The sequence below is a fragment of the Podarcis gaigeae genome (assembly GCF_964106915.1).
Source record: "Podarcis gaigeae genome assembly, chromosome: 18".
In the NCBI taxonomy this organism is placed as follows: Eukaryota; Metazoa; Chordata; class Lepidosauria; order Squamata; family Lacertidae; genus Podarcis; species Podarcis gaigeae.
In genome coordinates, this window is record NC_139696.1 from 3,964,294 (window position 1) to 3,980,905 (window position 16,612).

Below are 16,612 nucleotides of genomic sequence, written 5' to 3' on the forward strand. Positions count from 1 at the left end.
CCGGGCGAGAGACGAAGGCTTTCAGGCAGAGCATCCTTAGGCCTCACAAAGGGAGTGGCTCAGGTTTAGCTGTGACCCTGAAGGACCAGGTGCGCAGCCTGGGAGTCATTTTGGACCCACAGCTGTCCATAGAGGCGCAGGTCAATTCTGCGTCCAGGGCAGCTCCATCTGGGACGCAGGATGAGACCCTCCCTGCCCGCGGACTGTCTCGCCAGAGTGGTGTATGCTCTAGTTATCTGTCGCTTGGACTACTGCCATGCGCTCTACGTGGGGCTGCCTTTGAAGGTGACCCGGAAACTACAACTAATCCAGAATGCAGCAGCTAGACTGGGGACTGGGAAAGGCCACCGAGACCACATAACACCAGTCCTGAAAGACCTACATTGGCTCCCAGTCCATTTCCGTGTTGATCCCAGTGTGGGTGTGCCAAGCGTTTCTTCCTCTTAGCACGTTTCTCCCTTGCGTCCTGAGTTGGAGCGTCTTCAAAGCCCAGGACACCTTTGGTAAAGGCTGTTCTCCAATAGGAGCGCTTGCAGGCCAGTGTTTCCCAATTCATAGAATCATAGAGTTGGAAGAGACCACAAGGGCCATCGAGTCCAACCCCCTGCCAAGCAGGAAACACCATCAGAGCACTCCTGACATATGGTTGTCAAGCCTCTGCTTAAAGACCTCCAAAGAAGGAGACTCCACCACACTCCTTGGCAGCAAATTCCACTGTCAAACAGCTCTTACTGTCAGGAAGTTCTTCCTAATGTTGAGGTGGAATCTTCTTTCTTGTAGTTGGGATCCATTGCTCCGTGTCCGCTTCTCTGGAGCAGCAGAAAACAACCTTTCTCCCTCCTCTATGTGACATCCTTTTATATATTTGAACATGGCTATCATATCACCCCTTAACCTCCTCTTCTCCAGGCTAAACTTGCCCAGCTCCCTTAGCCGTTCCTCATAAGGCATCGTTTCCAGGCCTTTGACCATTTTGGTTGCCCTCCTCTGGACACGTTCCAGTTTGTCAGTGTCCTTCTTGAACTGTGGGGCCCAGAACTGGACACAGTACTCCAGGTGAGGTCTGACCAGAGCAGAATACAGTGGCACTATTACTTCCCTTGATCTAGATGCAATACTCCTATTGATGCAGCCCAGAATTGCATTGGCTGCAGCCCAGAATTGTTGGTGTTTATACTACATTTTTAAAGACTTGCCTTAAGAGATTCTTTAAACCTCTTTTCTTGACCATCAGCAGTACGCTTTCCATTTGTAAGTTGGGAACAGAGTAGTTGCTTTGGAAGATGATAATCAGGCACCCACACAACATGACTAGTCCAATGAAGTTGATGTTGAAGAATCATCGCTTCCACACAGGTGATCTTTGCTTCTTCCAGTACACTGGCATTAGTTCACCTGTCTTCCCAAGTGATGTGTAAAATTTTTCAGAGACACCGTTGATTGAATCTTTCAAGGAGTTGGATATGGCGTTTATGTGGTCCACATTTCACAAGGATACAGTAAATTTGGTAGTACGATAGCTTTGTAAACAAGAATTTTGGTTTCCCTGCGAATGTCCCAGTCCTCAAACACTCTGCACTTCAATCGGGAGAAAGCTGCACTCGCAGAGCTCAGGCGGTGCTGGATTTCGGCATCAATGTCGGGCCTTGTGGAAAGATAACTGCCCAGGTAGGAGAAGTGATCGACATTTTCCAACGTTACACCATTGAGCTGGATTTGTGACGGTGCAGAGGGGTTAGTTTGTATTTTGGTTTTTTGGATGTTGAGCGATAGGCCAAGCTTTCCGTAAACTTCTGCGAAGATATTTAAGATGGTTTGGTGGCCAAACCATTCTAAATATTGGATTATGGTGTCTCCGTCAAGCTATCTGCTACAGCAATGGTGGCCAACCTGCGGCCCTCCAGCTGCTTTTGGACTACATTTCCCATCATCCCTGACCACTGGTCTTGTTAGCTAAGGATGATGGGATTTGTAGTCCCAAAACAGCTGGAAGGCCAAGTTGGGCCACTGAGAGCTGGACCATAAAGAAGGCTGATCGCCGAAGAATGGATGCTTTTGAATTCTGGTGCTGGAGGAGACTCTTGAGAGTCCCATGGACTGCAAGAAGATCAAACCTCTCCATTCGGAAGGAAATCAGCCCTGAGTGCTCACTGGAAGGACAGATCCTGAAGCTGAGGCTCCAAGACTTTGGCCACCTCAGGAGAAGAGAAGACTCCCTGGAAAAGAACCTGATGTTGGGAAAGATGGAGGGCACAAGGAGAAGGGGACGACAGAGGACGAGATGGTGGGACAGTGTTCTGGAAGAGACCAGCATGAGTTTGACCAAACTGCGGGAGGCAGTGGAAGACAGGAGTGCCTGGCGTGCTCTGGTCCAGGGGGTCACAAAGAGGCGGACACGACTAAACAACGACAACAACAACATTTCAGAATCGCAAGGCAGGGGAAAACCTCTGGCAGAGGTTTAGGTATATTCTGGGCTTCCAGATCGAATGCACGTTTCAGATCTCCCAGGTGGGATCCCAGACAGAAGGGTTGCTTTGCTTGCAATTCCTGCAGAAAAACCTGCCTCGACCTGCCAAAGTTCTCTCCCTCCGGCTGGGAAACGACGCTCCGTTCGTCTGGCCAATTTTAGAAATCCTTTTAACGCCCATCGCCCTCCCACTCTTCCGGAACGCCTCCCATGCTGTCGCAACCGGTCCCGCCCTCCAGGCTCAACACCTGTGGGACCCCTTCTGGGGTGACCTCCATGGCTTGGGTTGTAGATCTGCACTTCCGGAAAGGGAACACGGAAGATCTAGCAGGAGGATCTTTGAGAGCAGGCGACCGCCAAGCCCTGAGCCTGAGCTGGCAATATGGGCGTTTGGGACTAGGACTCCCAGCAGCAAAGATATTCTTATCAGGGATTCTGTTTAGAAGTGCTTTTGTTCAGGTAGAAATTTGCACACCACCCAATAGGGAAAAGGGACGCGGGTGGCGCTGTGGGTTAAACCACAGAGCCTAGGACTTGCCGATCAGAAGGTCGGCGGTTCGAATCCCTGCGATGGTGTGAGCTCCCATTGCTCAGTCCCTGCTCCTGCCAACCTAGCAGTTCGAAACCACGTCAAAGTGCAAGTAGATAAATAGGTACCGCTCCAGCAGGAAGGTAAACGGCGTTTCCGTGCGCTGCTCTGGTTCGCCAGAAGCAGCTTAGTCCTGCTGGCCACATGACCCGGAAGCTGTACGCCGGCTCCCTCGGCCAGTAAAGCGAGATGAGCGCCGCAACCCCAGAGTCATCCGCGACTGGACCTAATGGTCAGGGGTCCCTTTACCTTTACCCTCAAATATTTCATCTAAATCCTTTATCAAAACGTCAAACCACAACCGGCCCAGGGCAGAACCCTTTGGCATGTTTCTCGTCCCTTTTCCCCCCGGGAACCACGAGTGAGTGCTCTTTTCTCGACAACGATCCTGCAAGGTAGGTGCGCTGGAGAGGTTGTCATTCGCTCGAGGTGTGCAAACGACGTCTATGTTTGCGGGAGAGATTAAAGGAGGTTTTCTGATGCGGAATAGAACGCCCCTGTTTTCCTCCAAAAAAAGTCGGAGTGTATGCGCTCCCACGGGCATAGGAAGTCTTTCGGTCACCGTGGAAGATTCGCGGCGGGCAAAAGATACAGGCCTTCTCCGCGCGGTGCAAAGTTAAACTGCGGAACTCCCTGCCACAGGGGGAAGCAAACTTGGGTAGCTTGATGTCAGAAAGTGAGGAGGAATTAAAGAACCTTTTAATGAGGGTGAAAGAGGAGAGCGCAAAATAGGGTCTGAAGCTCAACATCAAATAAATGAAGATCATGGCCACTGATCCCATCACCTGCTGGCAAATAGAAGGGGAAGAAATGGAGGCACTGAGAGATTTCACTTTCTTGGGCTCCATGATCACTGCAGATGTTGATAGCAGCCACGAAATTAAAAGATGCTTGCTTCTTGAGAGAAAAGCGATGACAAACCTAGACAGCATCTTAAAAAGCAGAGACATCACCTTGCCAACAAAGGTCCGTATAGTTCAAGCCATGGTTTTCCCAGTAGTGATGTATGGAAGTGAGAGCTGGACCATAAAGAAGGCTGATCGCCGAAGAATGGAGGCTTTTGAATTCTGGTGCTGGAGGAGACTCTTGAGAGTCCCATGGACTGCAAGAAGATCAAACCTCTCCATTCTGAAGGAAATCAGCCCTGAGTGCTCACTGGAAGGACAGATCCTGAAGCTGAGGCTCCAAGACTTTGGCCAATTCATGAGAAGAGAAGACTCCCTGGAAAAGACCCTGATGTTGGGAAAGATGGAGGGCGCAAGGAGAAGGGGACGACAGAGGACGAGATGGTGGGACAGTGTTCTCGAAGCGACCAGCATGAGTTTGACCAAACTGCGGGCGGCAGTGGAAGACAGGAGGGCCTGGCGTGCTCTGGTCCAGGGGGTCACCAAGAGGCGGACACGACTAAACAACAACAACAAAAAGCAGACTAGAGAAATTCACGGAGGAGAAGAGGACTATCAAGGCCTCATAGCCAACTAGACCACTTGCTGCAAAGCGCAGAAGGGGAGACTGCTCCTGCATTCGAATCCTGCTTGCTGGCCACTGTGAGAACAGGGTGCCATGCTCAACAGGCCATTGGCCTGATCCGACTGCCTCTCCTTGCGTGGCTAAGTTCCCAGGAACTGCCTTCGTCTCCCCTCCAGGCTTTGCAGGCGCAAACCCGGCCGCCCCGAGGCCTGCAGCTCGGGTTTGCTAGGGTTTTCACCCTCCCAATCTGCCGCCACCCTGCCTGGTGCGAGCCGCCCAGAGGAGAAGCTGTGGGTGGCACCGCAGGGCTGGCGCTCTGGCAAACCTCTCCCAGGACCGCACACAAAGAACCTGCACACATTGCAAGGGTGTGTGAAAGACAGGCAAGCATGGCAAGGGCGCCCCCTGCAGGCGATGCAAGAGAGAGGCCTCTTCTCTCTGCTCTGCTCCCTCCCTCCCTTCCATCCTTTCTTCCTCTTTAGGTAAAGGTAAAGGGACCCCTGACCATTAGGTCCAGTCGTGGCGACTCTGGGGTTGCGGCGCTCATCTCGCTTTACGGGCCGAGGGAGCCGGCGTACAGCTTCCGGGTCATGTGGCCAGCAGGACTAAGCCGCTTCTGGCGAACCAGAGCAGTGCACAGAAACGCCGTTTACCTTCCCGCCAGAGTGGTACCTCTTTATCTACTTGCACTTTGACGTGCTTTCGAACTGCTAGGTTGGCAGGAGCAGGGACCGAGCAACGGGAGCTCACCCCATTGCGGGGATTCGAACCGCCGACCTTCTGATCGGCAAGTCCTAGGCTCTGTGGTTTAACCTAGAGCGCCACCCGCTTCCCTACCCTTTACCTCCCTTCAAATCAGAACCAGTGAAGGTCCTGTGTGAGTGTCTGGAGGCAGTTGGAGGATGGATGGCAGCTGACAGATCGAGGTTGAATCCTGACAAGACAGAAGGACTGTTTTTGGGGGACAGGGGGCGGGCGGGTGTGGGGGACTCCCTGGTCCTGAATGGGGTCACAGTGCCCCTGAAGGACCAGGTCCGCAGCCTGGGAGTCATTTTGGACTCACAGCTGTCCATGGAGGCGCAGGTCAATTCTGTGTCCAGGGCAGCTGTCCGCCAGCTCCATCTGGGACGCAGGATGAGACCCTCCCTGCCCACAGACTGTCTGGCCAGAGTGGCGCAGGCTCTGGTTATCTCCCACTTGGTAGATGGTTTGGTAGGAGTCAAATACCACGTACACATCATTTTCATTACAGTGGTACCTCAGGTTACATACGCTTCAGGTTACAGACTCCGCTAACCCAGAAATAGTGCTTCAGGTTAAGAACTTTGCTTCAGGATGAGAACAGAAATCGTGCTCTGGCGGCGCAGTGGCAGCAGGAGGCCCCATTAGCTAAAGTGGTGCTTCAGGTTAAGAACAGTTTCAGGTTAAGAACAGACCTCAGGAACAAATTAAGTACTTAACCCAAGGTACCACTATATATTTTCTTTCAATGCCATACATGCAGTAAATTTCATGCCAACATTCCATAACCTTGACCATGTATCAAACTGAATATCATGCCCAATGCCTATTCCCTATTTTGTCATTACTTCCTTAATTTCCTCATCTTTTGTATGCCATTCGAAAAGTAGAATGGGCCATTCTCTCTGGTCCTTGGAAACTCCCCCCCCCCCCGGACATTGCCCCTCGCTGACCCTGCCTCGCAGCCTCCTAAACTGCTTTTGCCAGTCCGAGAGGAGCCCTTGAACTCTGAGAATTCATTCATTAAAAAAAAAATGATTTTAGAAATGCAAAATTATAACAATATCAAACACATAAAGGTAAAGGTAAAGGGACCCCTGACCGTTAGGTCCAGTCGTGGCCGACTCTGGGGTTGCGGCGCTCATCTCACTTTACTGGCCGAGGGAGCCGGCGTACAGCTTCCGGGTCATGTGGCCAGCAGGACTAAGCCGCTTCTGGCGAACCAGAGCAGCGCACGGAAACGCCGTTTACCTTCCCGCCGGAGTGGTACCTATTAATCCACTTGCGCTGGCGTGCTTTCGAACTGCTAGGTGGGCAGGAGCAGGGTCCGAGCAACGGGAGCTCACCCCATCGCGGGGATTCGAACCGCCAACCTTCTGACTGGCAAGCCTTAGGCTCCGTGGTTTAACCCACAGCACCACCCGCATACTCAAATAATAATTATAAAAGCGCCGATGTCTCTCCCCAGCTTGATTTGGACATGCACGTAACCGCAGGAATCGGACAGGTAACAGGAGCACAGGGTGGGCGTTAGGCAATGCAAGGCTCTGCATTCAGGGGCGATTATGAATCCCAATTGCTGGGAACTGTAGAAAAAGGAGATTTTTCTGGTGTGTGGGTCCTGCTAGCGGTTTTCAAACTGGGCCTCTGCTTGGCCCCGTGAGAACAGGGCGCTGGACTGGATGGGCTGCTGGCTTGATCCAGGAAGCTCTTATCAGGTTCTTATGGAACCTCCAGCTCCCAGGCCAGCCTATCTTTAATCCTAGGCTCCATTGGTGCTGGACTAGCTGGGTCCCTCATGGCCTGGTCCAGCTTTGGGGCTCTTCCGATGTTATGATTCAATAGACACATTGTTCGGATTAATAATAATAATAATAATAATAATAATAATAATAATAATAATGTTAACCCCCCCCCAAAGCATCACGTGGAGCTAGCAAAATGCAGCCAGTAGCCAAACGTGCAATACAGATTCTGCCCACCAGGTGGCGCCTTTCACTAGCCTTTAAATTTCCTTCCTTTTTTCCATTTCCATTCCTGGGGGTTCAGTTTAATCTCGTTTAATAAATGCCCAGAGGGACACCGCTGTTATGGGAATTCTAAGGTCTTATATATGTATATATAAAATAAATGTTCCTAAATGTACAAGGCAAACACACAAGTATAAGTACCCCTGTGTCTGAAATACAGTGGTATTTCGGGTTAAGTACTTAATTCGTTCCGGAGGTCCGTTCTTAACTTGAAACAGTTCTTAACCTGAAGCACCACTTTAGCTAATGGGGCCTCCCGCTGCTGCCGCACCGCCGGAGCCCGATTTCTGTTCTCAACCTGAAGCAAAGTTCTTAACCTGAAGCACTATTTCTGGGTTAGCAGAGTCTGTAACCTGAAGCGTATGTAACCCAAGGTACCACTGTAGTCCGGGAGAGCAATCTTGAAGCCGTTTTGACTCTCCCAAATTGACCTCAAATGTTTCTCTGCAAGGATGAAGGAAATGGGGAAAACTTTCCAGTTGTCTTTGGACTGTAGGGGCTTACACCTCCCTTTGCAAACACAGCCTGGGAAGTATCTGTTAAGCTCAGCAAAGTTATCAATATGCCTAAGAGATTTAGGAACTAAGTATTTACCATCTCCAGGGAATGGCCAGGCCAGACTTCCCAGAAAATGCAATCAGATAAGGCATTGTTATCAGGTATCCTGGCAGACAGGAGAGAAGCAACACACTCAAATTTCTGCTGCAGACCACCTCTTTCTGTGATGAATGCGTGGTGTTTTGGGGGTGGTCTTGAGCTATTCACTGCAGATGGTGACAGCAGTCATGAAATTAAAAGACGGCTGCTTCTTGGGAGAAAAGCAATGACAAACCTAGACAGCATCCTAAAAAGCAGAGACATCACCTTGCCAACAAAGGTGCGTATAGTTAAAGCTCTGGTTTTCCCAGTAGTGATGTATGGAAGTGAGAGCTGGACCATCAAGAAGGCTGATCGCCAAATAATGGATGCTTTTGAATTCTGGTGCTGGAGGAAACTCTTGAGAGTCCCATGGACTGCAAGATGATCCAACCTCTCCATTCGGAAGGAAATCAGCCCTGAGTGCTCACTGGAAGGACAGATCCTGAAGCTGAGGCTCCAAGACTTTGGCCACCTCATGAGAAGAGAAGACTCCCTGGAAAAGACCCTGATGTTGGGAAAGATGGAGGGCGCAAGGAGAAGGGGACGACAGAGGACGAGATGGTGGGACAGTGTTCTCGAAGCTACCAGCATGAGTTTGACCAAACTGGGGGAGGCAGTGGAAGACAGGAGGACCTGGCGTGCTCAGGTCCAGGGGGTCACGAAGAGGCGGACACCACTAAACGACTCAACAACAAATAACAACAATAATCCTGGCAGACAGGAGAGAAGCAACACACTCCAATTTCTGTTGTAGATCGCCTCCTTCTGTGATGTATGTATGATGTTTTGGGGGTGGTCTTGAGCTACAGAGTGGGCAATTTCAAAAGCCTATATAAGAGCTTGCACACCTCTCCTCTGTCCCTGCGTGGGGTGAGTGGGGGACCCTTTTCCAACAGTTTAATAAAGAGCAGGCTTACTAGCTGCTTTGCTTCTCAATATTCTCTCTGCTTGGCCTCTGTTATTTTCTTCCACCGATAGAGAACCTACTTAAGGACTCTGTACTGGCTCTTAGATACCCCATAAGGGAAAGGGAGCAGTAATTTTCTGATAACACCGCCTTACAAACACCCCAATAAGTCCGTCCTTGTGAGCTGCAAGGGATACCAGGAGAGAAGAGAGGGGAGAAAGGTAGGGTTGTAGGGTTGGATGCGGGTGGCGCTGTGGTCTAAACCACAGAGCTTAGGACTTGACGATCAGAAGGTCGGTGGTTCGAATCCCCACAACGGGGTGAGCTCCCGTTGCTCGGTCCCTGCTCCTGCCAACCTAGCAGTTTGAAAGTACCTCAAAGTGCAAGTAGATCAATAGGGACCACTCCGGCGAGAAGGTAAACGGCGTTTCCGTGCGCTGCTCTGGTTCGCCAGAAGCGGCTTAGTCCTGCTGGCCACATGACCCGGAAGCTGTACGCCGGCTCCCTCGGCCAGTAAAGCGAGATGAGCGCCGCAACCCCAGAGTCGGCCACGACTGGACCTAATGGTCAGGGGTCCCTTTACCCTTTACCTGTGTGTAGGGTTGAAATGGCTTAACTTTGGGGGAATCGACCGCAGGGACTCCGAGGTTATACTGGTGGCTGCCAACAGAGCCAGTTCTCTATCTCTCTCCGTTTTCGCATCTGTTACAAAACGAAATTTAGAAACTTTCCAGAGAAAGAAAGCAGGAAGGCGTATCAGGACCTTCTGATTCACGACGAAGACTCAATTTTAAAAGGGGGGGTGCAGGAAAATGCAGGATGGTTCCTTCGCCCCATCACTCGCTTTCAGAGCAGAAAGGTTTTGCAGATTTCTTAACAGAACAAAACCTGGCAACCTGTTGTTTTAAATAGTTTTTTTATTAAATTTTCGCTTTTACAATTTGAAATCCTCATTTTAACATCCTTAAAATACTCATTTTAACACCCTTAAAATATCAATGGCTTCCCTTCTCCTTTTTCCATAGTTTATTTTGCGTACCACTAAATATCTGAATATTTTACAAAAACTAAACCATCATCGCACCCATCCAAACTCATTTGCGCTGTCGAATTAATCTTAACGCTGCCAGCTTTTTCATGTGTACACAATATTTCCCCATATACTTCAGTAAACGTTTTCCAATCTCCTGTAAACGTATGTCCTTCTCGTTCTCTTATTCTGTATGTTTAAGTCTGCAAGCCCCGCATCTTTTGTCAGCTAAAGCGACATTTTTCCTGTAGTCCTCGCTCGTTTTCCATTTTGCGTAAAACCTGGCAACCTGCTGAACCAAAGGCCAAAAAATAAAATAAAAATATGTATGTCATTGGCCCACACCCCATGCAATGGTTTCCGGAAGGGCTTTTTTTGTTAACTGGACTTCCTCAGCCTTGCAAGGATGCAGCCAGCGGAGGAGTTGCCGTGGCAACACAAAAAGGCAGACTTTTAGCATCCTGGAGCCATTAGGCTGAGGCCTCCCAAGGCTGACTCATCTTGCTAAAAGCCGGCTATCGGCGGAAATTGTTCAGGCTTTAAAGGTGTTTGTCGGTTTGATGCGTTGGTTAAAAACGACCCCACGGGCGCAGGGAGTCAATGGGCGACGCAGCAGTTAGGGTGCCCCGACCTGGTCGAAACAAGGGTTCGAATCCTCCCACTCGGCCATGAAGTTTCACCAGGCGGCTGTGTTGCTATATTCGTGCCCCCCCCCCCAGCCTGACCCATATCGCAGAGTTGTTGTGAGGATTAAATGGGGAGAACCGTGGACGTGAACTTCTTGGAAGAGAAGGAAGGAAGGAAGGAAGGAAGGAAGGAAGGAAGGAAGGAAGGAAGGAAGAAACTGTAGAGTTGGAAAGGGCCACAAGAGACATCTATCTATCTATCTATCTATCTATCTATCTATCTATCTATCTATCATCTACCTATCTATCTAATCTATCATCTATATCTATCTATCATCTATCTATCTATCATCTATCTATCTATCTATCTATCTATCTATCTATCTATCTATCATCTACCTATCTATCTAATCTATCATCTATATCTATCTATCATCTATCTATCTATCTATCTATCTATCATCTATCTATATCAATCTATCTATCATCTATCTATCATCTATCTATCTATCATCTATCTATCATCTATTTATATCTATCATCTATCTATCTATCTATCTATCTATCTAATCTATCATCTATCTATCTATCTATCTATCTATCTATCTATCTATCTATATCTATCTATCATCATCTATCATCATCTATCATCTATCTATCTATCATCTATCTATCTCTGTCTGTCTATCATTTCTATCTATCATCTATCTATCTATCTGTCTATCATCTATCTATCATCTATCTATCTATCTATCATCTATCTATCTATCATCTATCTATCTATCTATCTATCATCTATATCTATCTATCATCTATCTATCTATCATCTATCTATCTTATCTATCTATCTATATCTATCTATCTATCTATCTATCTATCTATCTATCTATCTATCTATCTATCATCTATCTATCTATCTATCATCTATCTATCTATCATCTATCTATCTATCATCTATCTATATCTATCATCTATCTATCTATCTATCTATCTATCTATCTATCTATCTATCTATCATCTATCATCTCTTTCTCTCTCTCCCTCACTGCCTCTAAACCCAGGACCTTCTCCCTCACTGACCCCGGGACCTTCTCCCTCACTTTCCCTGACTCCAGGCCCTTCTCCCTCGCTGCCCCAGACAACCAGAACCGCCTGCACCACGTCCCCGTCCTTTCATTACTTCTTCAAAAGCCAGCTTTTCCCGTGCAACCATTGGCGCATTCCCCTGTTCCCACGCACAATATACTGCGTAGTCTCCTAAGTGCCACTTACCTGAAATCGCTGCCTCCCCTCTCCTCCCCTCAACCACCTCATTTATCTTCTCCTACGTCTGCATTATAAATTGCAAGCCACTTTGCTGGGGGGGGGGGCACAGGGACCTCCTCCCCGATTCTGCAAAGGGTCTGGGAGCCTCTTCTCCGTACAAAGTGTCTGGAAAATATTAAAAAGCCAAGCTGGGGGCCTTGCAAGGAAACAGAAAGCAGGCAGCAATTCAAAGCTCTTCCCCAGCTCCTTATATATAGATGCATTTTAATATGGGGGATGGGTGCCCTGTTGGATTTCTGCCTGCTGCCCAGCTCTTTAAAGGCCCATATTTGAAAAGAGGCAACGTCTGCTCAGTAGTGATGTACAGAAGTGAGAACTGGACCCTCAAGAAGGCTGATGGCCGAAGAATGGATGCTTTTGAATTCTGGTGCTGGAGGAGACTCTGGAGAGTCCCATGGACTGCAAGAAGATCCAACCTCTCCATTCGGAAGGAAATCAGCCCTGAGTGCTCACTGGAAGGACAGATCCTGAAGCTGAGGCTCCAAGACTTTGGCCACCTCATGAGAAGAGAAGACTCCCTGGAAAAGACCCTGATGTTGGGAAAGATGGAGGGCGCAAGGAGAAGGGGACGACAGAGGACGAGATGGTGGGACAGTGTTCTCGAAGCGACCAGCATGAGTTTGACCAAACTGTGGGAGGCAGTGGAAGACAGGAGGGCCTGGCGTGCTCTGGTCCAGGGGGTCACGAAGAGGCGGAAACGACTAAACGACTCAACAACGACAACAACCGCTGCTCAATTCTGCTGCTTCTCCTCTTCTTGTCGTCTCGGTGATTATTTTTCCTCCCTGAGGTCCTGGCTTGTTTCATCTGGGTTTAATCTTCCCCCATAAGCTCGTCTTGAATTAAGAAGCAGCAGGTGATACCTTGGTAACGTAGAGAACTAGGTCACACGCACAACTTCCCCAAGCAATGCAAACACAGTAATCTGCGTTATCACAGGTCAGATCGTTGCTCCATCAAGACCAATAATGGCTACACTGAAGGCTGCAGTTATGGAAGGAGGGGAGAGCGAGAGAGAGACCTTCCTAGTTCTATCTAGAGACCTGGGGAACCTTCCGCATGCAAAGCAAAATGCTCTGTCCCCGAGCCGTGCTCCTTTTGTTAAAAATTAAACAAGACGCTAGTCCTCATGATTGTAAACATTTGTTGTTGTTGTTTAGTCGTGTCCGCCTCTTTGTGACCCCCTGGACCAGAGCACGCCAGGCCCTCCTGTCTTCCACTGCCTCCCGCAGTTTGGTCAAACTCATCCTGGTAGCTTCAAGAACACTGTCCCACCATCTCGTCCTCTGTCGTCCCCTTCTCCTTGCGCCCTCCATCTTTCCCAACATGAGGGTCTTTTCCAGGGAGTCTTCTCTTCTCATGAGGTGGCCAAAGTCTTGGAGCCTCAGCTTCAGGATCTGTCCTTCCCATGAGCACTCAGGGCTGATTTCCTTCCGAATGGAGAGGTTTGATCTTCTTGCAGTCCATGGGACTCTCAAGAGTCTCCTCCAGCACCACAATTCAAAAGCATCCATTCTTTGGTGATCAGCCTTCTTGATGGTCCAGCTCTCACTTCCATACATCACTACGGTGGTACCTCAGGTTAAGTACTTAATTCGTTCTGGAGGTCCGTTCTTAACCTGAAACTGTTCTTAACCTGAAGCACCACTTTAGCTAATGGGGCCTCCTGCCGCTTACCATGCCGCCGGAGCACGATTTCTGTTCTCATCCTGAAGCAAAGTTCTTAACCTGAAGCACTATTTCTGGATTAGCGGAGTCTGTAACCTGAAGCATATGTAACCTGAAGCGTATGTAACCCGAGGTACCACTGTACTGGGGAAAAGTTCTTTAATTCCTCCTCACTTTCTGCCATCAATGTTGTATCATCTGCATATCTGAGGTTCTTGATTGTAAACATAGGGCTGGTTTAACAGGGCATAGGAAATTGCCTTCTCCTGAGTCAGAACATTGGTCCACCTGGTTCCCCAGGGGTCAGCAAGGTTTATCTTGCCGAGGCCGGATCACGTGCGTGCCTGCAATTTTCGGTGTCTGCGTACATGTGATTTCTGTGCCGCGGACGCGAGTCCCTGTCCCTGCACTGCACTGTGCTGCGCCTATTTGGCACAGTGCATGAGCAGGCGGCTCAGGTGGGGGGTGGCTAGTGGGCCGGTCAAGTGATCTCCGAGGGCTGCTTCCGGCCCATGGGCCTTAGGTTGCTGACCGCTGGTTTACCCTGGCTGTCAGTGGCTCTCTAAGATTTCAGATGGGGGTCTCTTGCCCTGGACCTACCTGGAGGTGCCAGCGATTCTCCCCAAATGTGTTCACTGGCGTTACCCTTTTAGAAGAGGCTTCCCCTCTGACAGCGCGGGCGTAGTGTAGATTATAATATATCCTTTGATGGATAATAATAATAATAATATATTATTTATACCCCGCCCATCTGGCTGGGTTTCCCCAGCCACTTTGGCAGCTTCCACAATGACCAAAAATACACTAAGATGTCACAAATTAAAAACTTCCCTGAATAGGGCTGCCTTCAGATGTCTTCTGAATGTCAGGTAGTTGTTTATCTCTTTGACATCTGGTGGGAGGGCGTTCCACAGGGGGGCGGCGCCACCACCGAGAAGGCCCTCTGCCTGGTTCCCTGTAGCTTTGCTTCTCACAATGAGGGAACAGCCAGAAGGCCCTCAGCGGTTTTTTTTTTTTATAAATATTTTATTAAGATTTTTGAATAAAAATGCAAAAATAAAGAAACAGAATAACATACATCATAACATACTTTCTTAACATCTTTGGACTCCCTCACACCTCCCGCTCCCATTTGCATCGTTGTCAATTCTTGCCCGCAATTTATCATCTTGTTTACAGTCTTGTGTCAGGTTCATTTAAATATAATCTGTTAGTTCTCCAATAAGTTTATAAGTTTTCCTCAAACTTTTTTATCCTTTTAGTTATCTAATTTAGTGGTGCACAATTATTTATGATCTAGCATCCTTTCTTAACATTCAACCAAATTCCAATGTTTTTTTAAATAAGTCTTGAATTTTTTCCAATCTTCTTCGACCCTCTCCTCTCCCAGGTCTCTGATTCTGCCAGTCATCTCAGCTAGTTCCATATAGTCCATCAGTTGCATCTGCCATTCTTCCAGCGTGGGTAGATCTTGAGTTTTCCAATTCTTAGCGATAAGTATCCTTGCTGCCGTTGTTGCGTACATGAAAAATGTTCGGTCCCTCTTTAGCACCTTCTGTCCGACAATGCCCAAAAGGAAGGCCTCTGGTTTCTTAGTGAAGGTATACTTAAATACCTTTTTCAGCTCATTATATATCATTTCCCAGAAGGCCTTCACCCTAGGGCAAGTCCACCAGAGGTGAAAGAATGTTCCTTCATTTTCTTTACATTTCCAACATTTATTATCAGACAAATGGTATATCTTAGCAAGTTTAACTGGGGTCATGTACCATCTATATATCATTTTCATTACATTTTCCTTCAAAGCATTACATGCAGTGAAGTTCAACCCGGTGGTCCACAACCTTTCCCAATCCTCAAACATAATATTATACCCAATGTCCTGTGCCCACTTTATCATAGCTGATTTAACCATTTCATCTTGTGTGTTCCATTTTAACAGCAAGTTATACATTCTTGAAAGTACCTTAGTCTTTGGTTCTAACAGTTCTGTTTCCAACTTCGATTTCTCCACCTGGAACCCTAGCTTTTTGTCGTTTTTAAAGACTTCTTTAATCTGAGCATAATGTAACCAGTCTCGCACTTGATCCTTCATTTTCTCCAAACTCTGCAATTTCCAATTGTCTCCGTCTTTTTCTAATATTTCCCAATATTTTGGCCATTTGGCCTCCATATTGGGTCTTTTTCGGGCCTTAGCTTCCAGAGGTGAAAGCCACCTTGGAGTTTTGTTTTCCAATAAGTCTTTGTATTTTATCCAGACATTAAACACTGCTTTCCTGACAATATGGTTCTTAAAGGCCTTATTGCTCTTAACCTTATCATACCATAAGTATGCATGCCAACCAAAAGCATTATTAAAACCTTCCAGGTCCAATACATCAGTGTCTTCGAGAAGTAGCCAGTCTTTTAGCCAGCAGAAAGCTGCGGCTTCATATTACAACTTTAAGTCCGACAGGGCAAAGCCCCCTCTTTCTTTCGCATCAGTTAATATCTTATACTTGATTCTGGGCTTTTTGCCCTGCCAGACAAATTTAGAGATATCTCTCTGCCACTTCCGGAAGCACTCCGTTTTGTCCACAATCTGTAGTGTTTGAAACAAAAACAACATTTTTGGCAATACATTCATCTTAATAGCAGTGTTGGACCTCAGAGTCCAGGCAGAACGATGGGGGTGGAGACGCTCCTTCAGGGATACTGGGCCGTTTAGGGTTTTAAAGGTCAACACCAACACTTTGAATTGTGCTCGGAAACGTACTGGGAGCCAATGTAGGTCTTTCAGGACTGGTGTTATGTGGTCTCGGCGGCCGCTCCCAGTCACCAGTCTAGCTGCCGCATTCTGGATTAGTTGCAGTTTCCGGGTCACCTTCAAAGGCAGCCCCACGTAGAGCGCATTGCTTGAGTCCAAGCGGGAGATAACTAGAGCATGCACCACTCTGGCGAGACAGTCTGCGGGCAGGGAGGGTCTCATCCTGCATACCAGATGGAGCTGCCCTGGACACAGAATTGACCTGCACCTCCATAGACAGCTGTGAGTCCAAAATGACTCCCAGGCTGTGCACACCTGGTCCTTCGGGGGCACAGTGGCCCCATTCAGGACCAGGGAGTCCCCCACACCC

General features: G+C 48.3%; 2 long non-coding RNA genes across 2 annotated transcripts in view; one reads left to right on the forward strand and one right to left on the reverse strand.

Annotated features, from left to right (window-relative positions):
• The window catches only part of LOC310835898, a 150,950-nt gene extending 144,948 nt beyond the window's left edge, over positions 1-6,002 (forward strand). Inside the window, exon 3 of the long non-coding RNA XR_014559776.1 lies at positions 5,400-6,002. This is a non-coding gene — a long non-coding RNA (uncharacterized lncRNA). The remainder of the gene's footprint in view (positions 1-5,399) is intronic.
• Positions 6,003-9,745: 3,743 nt separating this feature from the next.
• LOC310835916 overlaps positions 9,746-16,612 on the reverse strand; it is a 14,621-nt gene continuing 7,754 nt past the window's right edge. The window contains exon 2 of the long non-coding RNA XR_014559793.1: positions 9,746-10,165. This is a non-coding gene — a long non-coding RNA (uncharacterized lncRNA). The remainder of the gene's footprint in view (positions 10,166-16,612) is intronic.